General features: G+C 39.2%; 1 protein-coding gene across 4 annotated transcripts in view; it reads left to right on the top strand.

Moving 5' to 3' along the window:
* NKAIN2 (sodium/potassium transporting ATPase interacting 2) overlaps positions 1 to 14,000 on the top strand; it is a 948,625-nt gene that overhangs the window by 891,468 nt on the left and 43,157 nt on the right. The window contains exons 6-9 of one of the 4 annotated variants that reach the window (XR_008891336.1): positions 3,811 to 3,911; positions 11,033 to 11,117; positions 11,225 to 11,863; positions 11,965 to 12,373. The exons of 2 other annotated variants lie outside the window; for them this stretch is intronic. The gene's annotated coding sequence lies outside the window, so the exon portion shown is untranslated. Of the gene's footprint in view, positions 1 to 3,810; positions 3,912 to 11,032; positions 11,118 to 11,224; positions 11,864 to 11,964; positions 12,374 to 14,000 lie in introns of those variants that run through there. One more of the 4 variants, XR_008891337.1, reaches the window with a different exon arrangement.

Raw genomic sequence — 14,000 nt, forward strand, 5'->3', positions numbered from 1 at the left:
ATCAGATTTATTTAAATTGGACGTAATTAGTTTAAATTCTGTCATTTTTGCAATAATAATTAATTTTAAGGTTAATTTCCTTTGATGCTTAAATCTTACTTAAAACATTTAGAAAAGACATAATATTAGGATGTTACCACCACGAGGCATCGGCGGCTTTTGAGAAACTCTCTATGTCTATTATTACAAGAAAATTAGGTCGGACCTAATATGGGAATTTTTGTTCATTATTCATTGTAATGGATGGAAGTCAGGAAAAGAATCAGCTGGAATTGGTGAGGTTGACAGCACAAGATTTGCATTTGCTTTGTTCACAGGATTAATTGCAAATGTATCTAACAAAAGAACTGGATTTATACATGAACAAGCTTGACATGGAAAGAAAATTGGATATGGATTGCTGCTTTCGCAACTAATGAAGTTTAATGTTAAAAGAATTCCCCACAGGCTGTGTTATATTATTACACACAAAAATAATGAAAAGAGGCATACAACCCAGCACTCTTATGCTATGGTTAACTCTGGCTGCAAGGGATTTTTAGGGCAATTCTAGCAATAAATTGGACACACACAATCTACAGCGACAGAGAGAAGTATATTACACTCAAACAGCGGCTCTTTTTTTCCTTTAAGACTTTTGTTTCTCTTTAACTAGAAAGATCCAAGAAGAGTCAGCTAATGACAAAGAACAAACCGTAAGCTTTACTTCCATCATGGATGAACACTTGTGAGCTTTATCTCTTGTAATGTCATCCTGCAATTACTCACCTGGATTTTTTCCAAGAGACAGAAGGATTCCCCACCTCCATTGTAGCTTTTCAATTCAATTAACTAAACACCTCAGAATGTTGCCTACAGAGCAGATCAGTTTCTGGCATTGCAATTTTTTTTTTTTTTTTTACCATCCAATGTATATTTGTAAAAGTCAGATCTATGGTTTTTTTAATGGTCAGGTTGGGTAAAAATAATTTATAAAAAATATTATAAAACAATACTGACCTTCCTGCTCCCTCCAAGCTGCCATTCCAATGTTCACCAGGTCGCTGCTGAGCACTACTTTGTGGACCCTTCTCAATGCACATGAAATGCTCAGAATTTTCATATATTAATTAGCAATTAATAATGCATATGGAAAATAAAGGCTGGCCCATGTGGTCTAACCCAAATTACTGAAACAAGTTACTGCTGCCTGTGGTAGAAATGTGTGAACTGTCATGCAATGTGCAGGTTACACTCCAACATATAAAAGACAACACAAATGTTGCTCATGCCAGGAAAGTTAAAAAGCGGTCTCTCTGGTTGTTGCCTATGGGGGGAGGAGCCATAGTAAATGTTAACAATATGCCCTGTCTACACTCATATAGTTTGCATACCCTACCTCTGGGTCTCATACTACAGGTTAGAAAGCTGAGTCCTTCTGCAACAATTTACTCCAAAGACAACTACTAGATCCATTACTATAATAGATATTTAAGGTATTTTTACACAGAAAAAAATAAAACATTCTGAAATGTGGAATCCCACTGAAAAGTGACAAAATATCAGAAAGGGTCTGTCAACACGGCTGGGTCACTCTGTTAGAAGGTGTGGGAACTCCAAAAGGTAGGGTAAGATTCATAAACATAAAGGGGGTTATATTAGGATGGGCACTCTTTCCTGTATTCCTGTCCATCAATTTTTGTTAATGTTAATAGTCTAATTAGAGCTGTGACTAACACAATACATAAGACAGATAGTGTGGATGTCATGAACTTGGAGGCAGGGAGAAATGAGCCCTAAAGCTGTCCCTAAAAACCACTCTCCCTGCCTACTTCCCCATTCGCCCTAAAGGACAGATCGACAACTAGGAGCCATTCCCTTACTTGCGCTAAAGTGCATGGGCTTTGAAGTCAACAAAACAAACAGAATTGTACAAAATTGGGAAACAAGTCAGGAACATAACGGAAATGCAATAACCAACAGATATATAAATACAAACAAGGCAGGATATAGCACACTAACATACAGTTCAGAAACCGGAATCAGGATTAATGGCAGATGTGATAATATGAACAAGACTAGATATAAGGATAAGTTTACAGCAGACAAAACCACGAGATGCAGAGGATGAACAGGTTAACTGAATCTCAGAACACTAAAAGGGTCAGGAAATAGAGCACTGTTCACACTGGATTCAGAACAAGGAACGCACTAGACACTCGACTCCAAGCATGGAGGGACATTAATACTAAAGCCAAATAGGCTCCTAGCTTGTGGGCACACTCCACCGTGTGATAATAATACTAGCCTAGGAGGAAACTAAAATCTTAAATACAAGCAAACACCGGTACAGGCACAAGAATAACTAACGCCTTGATAGATGGATTAGCCCAAGGCTCAGAACAGGATTCTATCCTAGAAGTTGCAGGATCAAACAAGGTCAAAACAGGACTGACAAATCGCACAGTGTGAATACAGACTAAGGTAACACAAATCAAATGCATAACAAATACAAGAATACTAAAACCCGACAAATGTATGTCACGTATGGGCAGGGATGAGTGAAGCCCTTAACTCACCCTCTACCACTTGCCCTGCCTACTTGCGTACCCACCTAGGCAACGGGTCCACAACCACGGTGATAGTCCCCGCCTGAATAAGTGCAGGGAGTAAAAAGTAAGCAAAATAAACTTACAATACAGACAAAGGTTGGGCACATTGTATGGAATCACACACACTAACACCAAATAATAACTAAACATATACACACAATGTGACTCATTTACTATTGCTAATCCAACTGTTTTTGGGGGGTTTTCAGTAGAGTTTGAAGATGCAAGATGTTTGTGCCATGCCGCAGACAACATGCGTCCTTTTTGCGCCTCTTCGTGCCTTCCTTTTTCGACCTTTCCATGTTTAAATCCGAAAAAGGGGCATGGCTTCATTATTTTCCCGAAACCCAGAAGGTTTACTAAGTTCCCCGACCAAAATTACTCGGCATTTGGCGCCAAACTTTCCACCATGTCAGATCTGGACAGTTTCTTTGGTTCTGTCGAGTTGTATTGTTAAATCAGCTCTCCATTTTCCAACTATGGATCCCTATTTGTAGATGTGACTGACCAATGGACAATGTACATGTTGCAGTTGTGCAAACCTAACCTACGGTAACTAGGCGCAATTTGTCTCACACTATAAAGGCCAAACAAACTTATGAGAGACGGTGCGGCACCTTCCGCTGGTCTTGTTCTTTTCGTCCAGCACTCATTACTGAATGTTCAATTTTCATGTCTAATAACTGTCAAAGCTCACGTGGTGTTCGTTGGAAAAACACGTGATCTACACGCAGCTGGTCAGAGAACATCAAGAGCCGTCTACATATGTTTCCGGAAGAGAGCTTCATGTGCTTTTTTTTTTTAAGTCTTAAGTTTGCTCCCTCATGACAAAACAATTTCCAAGGTTCAAACAAGGTATTTTTAATATATTATCATCTTCCGCCATGCCCCATCACATACCCCAGTAATTTGCTTTTGTTAATGACTTTGTGTAAAAAGTTTCTTTACACTTCTATCCCTTCCCCACCTTTCTAACTACATTAATTTTCTTTACACATATTTTCAATGTTTTACCCTGCATCAGACTACCTTTTGCCACCCAGATTTGTTGTTTTTCTTTCTACCTTCCTGTATTAATTATGTAGCAACCCCTATTTTGCCTATTTATGTTTACATTATATTATCAAGCTAATCTGCTCATTTTACTTCCATATTTATTTTAATTTTTTTATCCAAACTTGTTTTTACATTTGCTGGCCTAACATGTTTTATTTTTTAGATTAAGAACAGAGGACTCTCGGCTGTATGCTGGAATATTATAAAGTCTTCATTATGGTTTTTCCAAGAAGTCTGCCTTCCCGAAGTACACTTTCTCCACAGGTAATTTTTTTTTTATTTCCATTTTTTTTTTATTACAATTTTTTTTTTTTTTTTTTACTATAATTTAGAAAAATCATTAATAGCCAATAGTGAAAGATTAACTTGATGATTGTGTTGGTGGGGTTACGGTTTGGATGATGAAATCGCTGACTCGAAATGGCTTAATGCACACAGCAATGTTAGGGTTGATTCTTTTTTATTAATTACACTAGTTTCCTTGTAATTCACACTTGTGTAACTGTAAAATAAAATTAAGACAAAGAAAACAAGATAATATTCTCAATGGTCATGTCAATACACTCATACAATCAGTATAATTTGTATGTTATTTATGTTGTTTGTTATTTACATTTTCAAAAATGTTTATCATGGTCTGACTATTATTGTCAACATAAACATAGGTAACATTAGCTAAAGTAGCTTTCAGTGACATGCTGTTTAACTTGCTGGCCCACTTGTTCATTTTGAATATTGGGCTCAAGATTGATTTGTATTTCCTCCCTCAAATCATCTACTAAAGGCATTTCCATGTTGTGGCCGCTGGCGATAATATGAAGTATTGCACACCCTATAATTATTTCACACACAATTGTTGGCTTTTACATTAAAACCCCTCCGCTGACATCCAGGCATCGAAATCAACTTTTCCAGATCCCAAAAGTCAGGTCGATCATAGATGATGTTTTCTTATGTGCTGCATTGTAACATTGTTCAGCAGAAGTGCATGGTGAAAGGTAATGGGTGAGGGGGCACTTGCAAAGGCGGTAACCATTATCCCCTGTGGACAGATACACCATATTTAAATCATTTTGCACATTTGGTCTTTTTAAAATTAAGATATCAAGCTTGGGTATTTCCTGCGTAACTGAATTCAGAAATCAACAATTCTACAACATACTGAAGATGACATTTCTTTGTGTTTGAACCAGTGATTATGCATGTGTCTTACTTTGGATTGAAAGGCAGTTTGAATTTACCAAGTAGCACGTTATCTCCAAATTCTTCCCTTTCAAATTTATGGTGTACTTCAGTGGTTTGCAGGAGAAAGGAGTCGTGGCATGACCCTGAGAAATTGGGCACAATATCAATAATGTTGTGACGGGGACCAGCAACTACTTGTACATTCACAGACCTATACATTTTGCGATTTCGATAAACATGCTCACAATGAGCAGGGGGGATTAGAGCCACAATGCTCCAACCTATTAAGCCTATAACATTTGGCATTCCAGCTATTTTGAAGAAATGCTCCTTGTAGTTTTGTTGTTCCCGTGGAGTTGTTTGGAAAATAATGTGGTCCTTTGCTACCTTCAACATGGCTCCAAGGACCTTACGTAGTGCCCTACTGAAAGTTGGTTGGCTTGATGACAAACCTTGCAGCAGTGCAGTGTTGGAAAACTCCCATCGCCATGAAATACATGACTGAGAGTATTTTTGTTAATCCATTAAGAGCTTGGGAGCGTTTGGATTTGTTTTGTATTCGCCTTTCCAACTTGACATATAATCCCATTATTGCTGCCTTATTTACCGTAATCTAAATGGATTTCCTCCTCAAGAAGATTATTTAAATCCACACGTTCTTTAAAAACTCGGGCTCATCTTTGCTTTACAACTTGGTTGCTAACTCTCGAGGGACGAGACAACGCATATGCAGCAAGCAAGTTTGGTAGCAGATCCTTGTGTCACCCAATGGCAAGAACTGGAAAAATAAAAAGTTTTCAGCTTAGTATAAATTGTGTTCGGTTGTTCTATTGGCTAGTATGGGCTTGGCATATATTTGTTAAATTAGTTATTTTAGGTTTGGTAATATACACTGCTCAAAAAAATAAAGGGAACACTAAGATAACACATCCTAGATCTGAATGAACTAATCATATGAAATACCTTCATCTTTACATAGTTGAATGTGCTGACAACAAAATCAGACAACAATTATCAATGGAAATCAAATTAACCCATGGAGGTCTGGATATTGAGTCACACTCAAAATCAAAGTAGAAAACCACACTACAGACTGATCCAACTTTGATGTAATGTCCTTAAAACAAGTCAAAATGAGGCTCAGTAGTGTGCGTGGCCTCCACGTGCCCGTATGACCTCCCCACAATGCCTGGGCATGCTCCTGATGAGTCCTGGACAGTCTGTGGTACAACGTGGCGTTGGTGGATGGAGCGAGACATGATGTCCCAGATGTGCTCAATTGGATTCAGGTCTGGGGAAGGGGCAGGGCAGTCCACAGCATCAATGCCTTCCTCTTGCAGGAAATGCGGACACACTCCAGCCACATGAAATCTAGCATTGTCTTGCATTAGGAGGAACCCAGGGCCAACCACACCAGCATATGGTTAAACAAGGGGTCTGAGGATCTCATATCAGTACCTAATGGCAGTGAGGCTACCTCTGGCAAGCACATGCAGCCCCCCAAAGAAATGCCTCCCCACACCATTACTGACACACTGCCAAACCAGTCATGCTGGAGGATGGTGCAGGCAGCAGAACGTTCTCTACGGCGTCTCCAGACTCTGTCACATCTGTCACGTGTGCTTAGTGTAAACCTGCTTTCATCTGTGAAGAGCACAGGGCGCCAGTGGCAAATTTGCCAGTCTTGGTGTTCTCTGGCAAATACCAACCGTCCTGCACGGTGTTGAGCTGTAAGTACAACCCCCACCTGTGGACGTCGAGCCCTCATACCACCCTCATGGAGTCTGTTTTTGACCTTTTGAGTGGGCACATGAATATTTGTGCCCTGCTGGAGGTCATTTTGCAGGAATCTTGAAGTGCTCCTCCTGCTCCTCCGTACAATAAGGAGGAGGTAGCGGTCCTGCTGCTGGGTTGTTTCCCTCCTATGGCCTCCCCCATGTCTCCTGATGTACTCGCCTGTCTCCTGGTAGCGCCTCCATGCTCTTGACCCTACGCTCACAGACACAGCAATCCTTTTTGCCACAGCTCGCCTTGATGTGCCATCCTGGATGAGCTGCACTACCTGAGCAACTTGTGTGGGTTGTAGACTGCGTCTCATGCTACCACTAGAGTGAAAGCACCGCCAGCATTCAAAAGTGACCAAAACATCAGCCAAGAAGCAAAGGAACTGAGAAGTGGTCTGTGGTCACCACCTGCAGAACCACTCCTTTATTGGGGGTGTCTTGCTAATTGCCTATAATTTCCACCTGTTGTCTGTTCCATTTGCACAACAGCATGTGAAATTGGTTGTCAATCAGTGTTGCTTCCTGAGTGGACAGTGTGATTTCACAAAAGTTGACTTGGCGTTACATTGTGTTTTTTAAGTGTTCCCTTTATTTTTTTGAGCAGTGTAGTTTAAAATTATACTCGAACCTGGCATCAGATCATTAACATTTATGTAAAGGAGTCGAATTGCCCATCAAGATTCTTCATTTTTAAGATTTTTCTTTGATGGAAGTGTGCTGAGTAAATGAAATACGCCCTTAGGACTTTATTTTCCCTTTTTTTAACTTCAATTTGTCTATTTTAAACTTACTGCAAATTGGCTTGTTTTTGTCAGAATGCCCAGGCAAAAGTACACTTTGCTTTCGTATTTTAAAGAAATTACACGTTTGAAATGTTTTAAAGATTGCAGGAGCAGAGAGACTCTGGCATGTTGATTCACAAACACCAAAGTAACTAATACGCATGCGCCAAGCATTTTATGTTCGCTCTGCACAACACTTCCTCTGTGAGCTTCGTGGTAACAGGAGTTGTATCTGCGTTGGGGAGCATAACAGACTTTTCACGGCTTTCGTAAGTGAAATGTTTACCGATTTTTTTGTTTTAAAAGAATGTTTTTTGGAGCCTTGCAATGTCATTTAGTTTATGTTAAACTGTGGGCTGATTGTAAGGTAGCCATTTTAAAGAAAAAAGGGCTCTTTGCGTTTTAACTTTGGGACACAGGTTTTGCCGCTGTTGCCATATTTTGGGTCCTAACAACAATTACAAGCAAAGCAGAAAAGGACAGAGCCACATTAAAATTCTTACATACGGCAGGTTACGTTTTAATTTATGCAAAACGTATATGCAAATGTGCCCCAGAGCAACGCGTCTGGACAGCACTGCAAAGTTGAGTTGCTGTTTTCCTAAAGTTTTTCCTGTTGATATCCCTAGTCTCCCACTTTTTGGATAACAGTGATGATTTCTTCCGGTGCTCCCTCTACCTAAACAGCCCATTTTTCACAAATAGCCTCATTGCTTTGCCTCATTGCTTTGCCATGTTGTTCTGAAGCCCTCCTGACCCGCTGGGTAAGTCTAACAACCTCTTTCTTACGAACCTAGTAGTCTTCCTCGTTCCCATTCCCTTCTGTCCCTTTGGAACCCCTTCCTGTCTCTTCTTCCTCCTTCTTTCTGTCCTCTTCTTCCCATATGCTGCTTACACCAACCACATTGTTGTTGATTGTACCTACCCTGATCACATAGAAGCTTGGACCATGTACCTTGAGTTGACTAGTTGATGTTTGAATTGTCATGTCTTTAACTATTCACTTTAATGTATTCAACATCCTGTCTTGTTACTGAATACCTGAATTTATATAGTGATGGTACGCATCATATGTGTGTACCCTATCGACAACCGCGTTTCCTACGATGCCTGTTTATTGATGGTGTTTTTGTAATTTACTTGGACTTTGTACTTTTAATAAAACGTTAATGTAAAAAAAAAAAAAAAAAACAGTGATGATTTCTCAAAACATGTCAAGAGGAACAGTTGCTAAGTTGCCCCTAGCAACCAATCAGATCGCTTCTTTCATTTTGCAGAGGCCTTGTAAAAAATAAAATAAGCTATCTGACTGGTTGCTATGGGCAATGCCGCAACTTTTTCTATGGACAGGTTTGTATAAATCTCCCCCATGTTCTTTCTTTGCGCAGAAGAACGTGAGCACTGCATAGATGTCAATCATGATGGAGCAGTGCCGCTCGGCCCTAGCACTGAAGTATTCTGGCTGTGGCCACCAGGATGTAATCTCCACTCATGGAATTCGGCGAGCGTAGATTCCGGCAGAAACCGTAGTGTGAACATATCCACAACACACACTCATATAGCCACTATAATACATTGAGGGGGCGTGACAGCAGTGCATCATGTGGTGATGAAATTATTCCTTCATAATGACGACCGGGACATGAAACTGGAGATCACGGGGGTCACAGCATTCAAACTAATGCGATGTTTAACTTAGCCACTATCCTTAGTATATTGGATAAGTTACAGTCATGGCCATGAATGTTGACCTGAATACTTTCAAGAAAATTTCTCACAGAAAAGGATTGCAGTAACACATTTTTTGCTATACACATGTTTATTCCCTTTGTGCGTATTGGAACTAAACCAAAAAAGAGAGGAAAAAAAGCTAATTGGACATAATGTCACACCAAAATCCCAAAATGGGCTGGACAAAATTATTGGCACCCTTAACTTAATATTTGGTTGAACACCCTTTGGAAAAAATTACTGAAATCAGTCGCTTCCGATAACCATCAATAAGCTTCTTATACCTCTCAGCCGGAATGTTGGACCACTCTTCCTTTGCAAACTGTTCCCTGTCTCTCTCATTGGAAGGGCTTTTACCAACAGCAATTTCAAGATCTCTCCACAGGGGTTCAATAGGATTTAGATCTGGACTCATTGCCGGCAACTTCAGCACTCTCCAGCGCTTTGTTGCCATCCATTTCTGGGTGCTTTTTGATGTATGTTTGGGGTCATTGTCCTGCTGGAAGACCCAAGATCTCAGACATAAACCCAGCTTTCTGTACAGTGCGACCCAAAATCCGTTGATAATCCTCAGATTTCATGATGCCTTGCACACATTCAAGGCACCCAGTGCCAGAGGCAGAAAAACAACCCCAAAACATAATTGAACCTGCACCATATTTCACTGTAGGTACTGTGTTCTTTTCTTTGTAGGCCTCATTCCATTTTCGGTAAACAGTAGAATGATGTGCTTTACCAAAAACCTCTGTCTTGGTCTCATCTGTCCACAAGATATTTTCCCAGAAGGATTTTGACTTACTCAAGTTCATTTTGGCTAAATGTAGTGTGGCTTTTTTATGTCTCTGTGTCAGCAGTGGGGAACCTCCTGGGTCTCCTGCCATAGCATTTCATCTTATTTAAATGTCAATGGACAGTCCGCGCTGACACTGATGCTCCCTGAACCTGCAGGACAGCTTTAATATCTTTGGAACTTGTTTGGGGCTGCTTATCCACCATCCCGACTATCCTGCGTTGACACCTTTCATCAATTTTTCTCTTCCGTCAACGCCCAGATTAGCTACAGTGCCATGAGTTGCAAACTTCTTGATAATGTTGCGCACTGTGGACAAAGGCAAATCTAGATCTCTGGAGATGGACTTGTAACCTTGGTATTGTATATATGTTTCCACAATTTTGGTTCTCAAGTCCTCAGAGAGTTCTCTTCTCCTCTTTCTGTTGTCCATGCTTAGTATGGCACACACAGACAAACAATGCAAAGACTAAGTGAACTTCTCCCCTTTTTATCTGCTTTCAGATGTGATTTTTATATTGCCCACACCTGTTACTTGCCCCAGGTGAGTTTAAAGGAGCATCACATGCTTGAAACAATCTTATTTTTCCACAATTTTGAAAGGGTGCCAATAATTTTGTCCAGTCCATTTTTGGAGTTTGATGTGACATTATGTCCAATTTGCTTTTTTTCCAAATTTTTTTTGTTTAGTTCCAATACACACAAATTGAATAAACATGTATAGCAAAACATGTGTTACTGCAATCCTTTTCTGTGAGAAATACTTAATTTTCTTGTAAATTTTCAGGGGTGCCAACATTTACAGCCATTACTGTATATACAAGGTAATTTTCCTTTTCATTGTTTGATTTTTCATACAGATCATATTTATATTAATTGTACTATGGGGGAGATGTATCAAAACCTGTCCAGATGCAGAGTTGCCCAGTTACCCCTAGCAACCAATCAGCACGCTTCTTTCATTTTTAACAAGGCCTCTTTAACAAGGCCTGGGCAACATTTCCTTTGCACAGGTTTTGATAAATCTCACCCTATGTTCCTAATTTAATTGATAATGCAAAATGTGTTATTTTTCCCAAATTTTTTATTGTAATTTTTTTTATCATTATGTAGAGTGCAAGGTTGACCAACTAAAGATGAATCCAGAACTAATTTGAGAATTGTTTTCCCACCTTTACTATGGCATCAGGCATCCCAGGTAAGTTTCTGACTTAATTATCGGACAATCATCATATATATATATATATATATATATATATATATATATATATATATAAATTTTGTTTTCTAAAATTTATGTTCCAGATAATTCCGTAAATTCTCGGGCCCAACCATTTTTTCTTTGTGAATGAGAGGAGATTGTCAGTTATTTGGATCGCAAGCAACATGACAGTCCATTACCCCAGCAAACGTACATTCTGATTCTGAAGCGTCTTGCAAAGAAAATAAAAAGAAAATTTGGAACTATTCATACTGTACGACAAATTCAAAAGCGTTATTCAGATTAGAAGTCAAGGCAGCCTTGCCTATTGGAGGATATCCGCCTTGGAATTCACGACAAAAAAGGGGATTTTTGTTAATGTTTGCCCAACCTGTTGAGGTCAAATTGTGAGCAGGGGTTAGCCATTTTTGAGGCATTTTGTAAACTGTGGCTTGACATATTGATGGCTCTATGTATTATCTCTACATATTTTCTGGCCTATTTAATGGACATTTTCTTTTATTTTTATTTCCTGTTTGATTACTAAAATTATGTTTAAGGTGCTTTTTTTTGCAATTGACTTAGCAAACAAGGCTGTTTCCATTTTGAAATTACAGACTAAACAGTACTGCATGTTTATTATGATGTTGCTGTCATGTGCCTTACCAGTGGAGCTAGAAAACACCACCACAGTGGATTCTTCTTTGGATGTTCCCAGGTCCAACGCTACAGCAGCATGTCAAGTAAGTGTTACAACTCAATGTACTTTATTAATTATCTTTCCTCTGTGAAATCCCTTTTAATTTTTATTATTTTTAACTTTTTTGTTGGACTCCTTACCTAGGATAACACTGCAGGCAACAATGTGGATACTGTCACATTAACTCTCCAAGAAATTCCTATTTTGCAACAACCGAGGCCAACAAGTCCAGATTCAAGTCAGCATCTTACTGAAGACTTAGTTGGAATTCGCCAAGAAATTTTAAGTTTCAGTGTGAAAGTAAATTCCATTCATGTCAAAATGGAACAAATATTAGCCAAAATGGTTGAAAAATTATCCTTTAGTGTTGGCATGACGGATAAAAATGTTATTTTTGTGAAAATTGTCTGCTCATAGTTTATACTGTGTCCAAAAAATTTTGGGAAAAAAAAGGCAATAATGTTTTTCTCAAGGAGAATGGCCATTTAAGTTTGCAACCTGGTTGTTTTAAATTTTCAGACAAATTTTGTCTGTTAAAAAAGCTTGGCCACAATTCAAACATATTGGAAAGCATTGGTAGATGTTTGCAGTGAATTTTGGTTAAGGAAATCTATCACCATTGTCACTTGCACTAACCTGTGTGTTCTGACAGGTAGTGCAGGTGGCACTGATGACAATGGTAGTTACCTTTTTCCATTCTGTGCCAGGTATCTCTGCTATTATCCTCTGTTCGCTTCAAATATGGGCCCAGCTTGAGGCATGGGCTGTGCTTAGTGATGTCACCACTGCTGTTCCCTAGCAGCAGGACACATCAGCGAACAGCAGCGATGACAACACTAAGCTCTGCATGTGCCCCAAGCCTGGACCATATTGTAAGCTAACAGTGGAGATTAGCGGAGATCCTAGCACGGAACGGGACATGGTAAGTACCATTGTAATCAGGGACAACCGCACTACTTGTCGATAACGATAGGTTAGTTCTGTTGACACTGGTGACAGATTTCTTGAATGTTAAGTAATGAGGAAGAAATTACACAACTGTACTATGGTTAAGGGATACTTGTGTAATGGTTTGCTAGTGGAACACTTTTAAAGCAAGAAATCGTATTTCCAGGTTCAGTGTATCAATCTTAAAAAAATAAAAAGAGTCAGGAATAAAAATGACGGCACTGGCACAGGCCCTCTTAAAGGAGCTTGATGTCAGATCCGAACTTGACAGAGTGTAGGCCCTTGTCTCTTCCAGACAGCTGCATTGCGGATGCATGTGGCCCACAGGCTCTTACCATTTCCAACATACCGTGAATAAAGAGACCTGGGTCCACAAATCAAACATGACTAAATTGTATTATAAATAATTACATATACCTTTAAAAACCCTTAATTAGATCATTCTAGGCATGGTAAGAAAACAACTACAGATAACAAGGTAATGGATCAAAGGATCCAAGTGAAGTGCTGCAGTATTGGGCAAATAATGGTGCTAATGCACAATCCCAGGAAATAGTAAGCTAAAATAGCAGAAGGAATAACAGTATTTGATACGCCATAAAGTGTTAAAAAAAAAACAAAGTGATAAGAAGTACCTGAAAGCTACACAATATACCTACCATGTACCCAAAAAGATACCAGCACACCTACACCCCCACGCAGTTTTTGCGTATGGGCTTCATCAGGGCACATCTTATCCCTTATTTTGAAACATTTGGGTCGTTGCACATCCTGTTATTCCTTCTGCTATTTGAGCTTTGTAGTTACTGGGATTGCTGCACTTTAATGGGATCCTTTGATACAACCACCTTGTTATCTATATTTTTGTTATTACTGTGCCTATAATGATCTACTTTTAAGTGTTTGGAAAGGTATATGTCATTCACAATAAAATGAATTCCTGTTTGATTAAATATGTGTTACACTGGTACCTTGGTTTTATGGTTAAAACCTTGAATCAGCAGCTTAGTCCCTATCCTTGTGATGTTTAAAATATATAGTTAAACCTTATATCCTTTTAGTCTATATGCAGTCGACCCACCTTTTGTGGCGACAATGGTTTTTGATAAGTACTCCTTATTTACAAAGTAAACTTGAAAGGAGAATTGGGGTGAATGCTTTAAAGAATTTCATGGGCCTGGTCTGCAGAAACATTGAATATATCAGATAACACACCTTGCGACAATATTTCC

The sequence above is a fragment of the Hyla sarda genome, chromosome 3 (genome assembly GCF_029499605.1).
Source record: "Hyla sarda isolate aHylSar1 chromosome 3, aHylSar1.hap1, whole genome shotgun sequence".
NCBI lineage: Eukaryota > Metazoa > Chordata > Amphibia > Anura > Hylidae > Hyla > Hyla sarda.